At 34.5% G+C, this 2534-nt stretch overlaps 1 long non-coding RNA gene across 1 annotated transcript; it reads right to left on the minus strand.

Annotated features, from left to right (window-relative positions):
• On the minus strand, positions 1–2019 carry LOC139771732 (uncharacterized). The gene is made up of 2 exons (XR_011717971.1): positions 1850–2019; positions 1–1762 (listed from the first exon to the last, which is right to left on the minus strand). It is a non-coding gene; the product is annotated as an uncharacterized lncRNA (long non-coding RNA).
• Between the last annotated feature and the right edge of the window lie 515 nt (positions 2020–2534).

Here is a 2534-nt window from a genome sequence, read left to right on the forward strand (position 1 = left end):
AAAGGTTTAATATCACTTCTGATATTATTTTATTTCCGTATTTTCTGTAACATGATACGTTATAAATTTATTGTGTCGTACCACAGGGAACGGACCTTTCCATTGTGGCTCGAATGATTTTGCATTGAAGTTCTTTACAAGCACCAAATCATTATTCTCGATAGGTGTATAGGATTTGATAGGAAGGTTAGAGTCTTGGTAATCGCGTATGCTCCTCCTCTAATTTATTTTTGTGTTGAAGATGCAAGTCTTCTATTTGTTTCTGTAGGGTTAATCTTTCGTCTTTTTCACTGAAGATGTGATTCGGTTCCCTATCAAATTGTAACTCGTAGGGAGTGTAACCCGTATTTTTGTTAATCGTGCAATTATACGTTAACATTGCCTGTGGCAATATACTATCTTATTTATATTAACGAGCAAGAACAATAGGATAGTATATTAAGACATTATATTAACATGTCTTATATATGTCGTAGCCTGTTTGCGAAATCAGCCATTTTGCAATAGGCTAGCTGTTTGCAAAACGGCGGTACACGTTTGCACACATTCATTGGCGCGCAGTTCGTCAATTTTCTTTTACTTGAAAGTACACATGTAGGCGGGGGTGGAGCGGATCTGTGAAGTTGGCATGACATTCTACGAATTAAAAAAAAATACCGAGAGTTCTAATAGTACTTTTCATAGTTCTACAGTTCCTGATAAAAATTAAAAAGAGTTCCGCATTACTTACATTATAAAAAATCGAAATTGAAAAAATGTGCTAACTTCGCGAATCTAGCATGGCACTCTCTCCTCTGAAGTTCCAAAACGCGTTGAATATTTGACAAAAGTTCCCGATAGTTCTAATCGAATTCCATATATAATATACACTTTCAGATCGATATTCTACTAATTAACAATGAACGGTTTTTAAACAATTTTTATCCGCGTCTAGGACGACGCTTAGTGAGAAGTGTCGTGCTGATGATTTTTCACACTTCTAACAATTATTTTTAACAGTTCTATAAGAGTTCTATGCTTCATAATTATTTTTACAAATAGTTTCGGTCATTAACGATTTTTAAAACAATTTTTAACAATTACGTCGAGCATGACACTTAGTCAAAATGTGTCGTGCTAGACGTAATGTGGCTCGTCTGCAATAGCTCCAAGAGTATGCAGTAAGACGTAAGCAGTAAGCTATTGACCAACCACGGTTGATTATTCTTGAATTGTAAAAATCTTATTAGTTAATAGCTTACTGCTTACGTTTTACTGTATATTCTTACGGCTATTGTAGATGAGCCATAACTGTTAAAAAGTCGTTAATCGAACGATATATATCTCTTTGTAAAATGACCGCCGACTCGATGTCGCGTCCCATCCCTGCTACAATAATTGCATCGTCGCTATTCGCGCCGTATGCCATGCATCGAAGCGTACAAAGCAACGGAAGCCGAAGTCTACGACGGTTCGCAGATTATACACCGTTGTAGAAATTAGATGCAGGGATATAAATTTAGTTCACTTCCATGCTGTTCTTCCCCAGAAACAAAAATATTGAAAGTAAAAAAAAAATGATATTTCGAGATATATGTGATCACGTATGTAAAACTCGTCATTTCTCTTCTCAAGTCTCGTCTCGCAGCTATGGATACTTGGATCAATTTCAAGTTTTGCGTATAACACTTATTGGTGGTATAGTTTCCTCTTCTTTTTCCTCTACCCCATCCTCTACCTCTTCCGGTAGAGCGATTCCGCCCGGCCCGTTGCCATCTTTTTGCTATAACAAAAACAAATTATTTATTTATTTTAAAAGATTAAAAAATCAACAATTTACTGTAGTAAATGGTATTAATTTTGTACTTACGTTTTATTACTGATGTTGAAGGTGCCAATGTTGGTGCCAATGTTGGTGCCGATGCTGGTGCTAAAACCTTCCCCTTTACATCGAAACATCTTTGAAATTGGTTCGACGCACATAGAACGTAACTAACGTTTCTTGCTGTCTCTGCGCCATGCGCGTTACTTTTCTTTTGTATCTGCCGGAAATCCAATTGAAGTTGATTAATGATAAATCGGGAAAAGTATTCGAAGAATAATGTTGTACTTATTCGTGTATGCTAACATCAAGAAGACTGCTATTAAGAAGTTAATATATTATGTCTTGCTCATTTAGAAATTAATTGGATCTAAAAATTAAATAATTTCTCTCTGCACGAGCCGAAATAATTAAGATATTTTCCTTTTTCTATTATATGCAAGAGGAAGATAAACTTTATATTCTACAAATTTAGATTTTGTATTAGACATTTAGGGAGCTTTCCAGCAAGCGACCCAAGTCGACACAAGTGTCGTTTTGTCTTTGTTACTCATTACCAAAAAAGAAAGATAGAACGACGTTTGTGTCGATTTGTATCGCTTGCTGGAAAGCTTCCTTAATCATTCTTTTTAAGTGGAATTAGTTATTCGAATTTTCATTAAATAATTATATATATATATATATATATATATATATATATATATATATAATTTGTATATAACAATTAAAATTA

The sequence above is a fragment of the Temnothorax nylanderi genome, unplaced genomic scaffold (assembly GCF_030848795.1).
Source record: "Temnothorax nylanderi isolate EJ_2023f unplaced genomic scaffold, tnyl_v1.0 TNYL_tig0043_pilon, whole genome shotgun sequence".
NCBI lineage: Eukaryota > Metazoa > Arthropoda > Insecta > Hymenoptera > Formicidae > Temnothorax > Temnothorax nylanderi.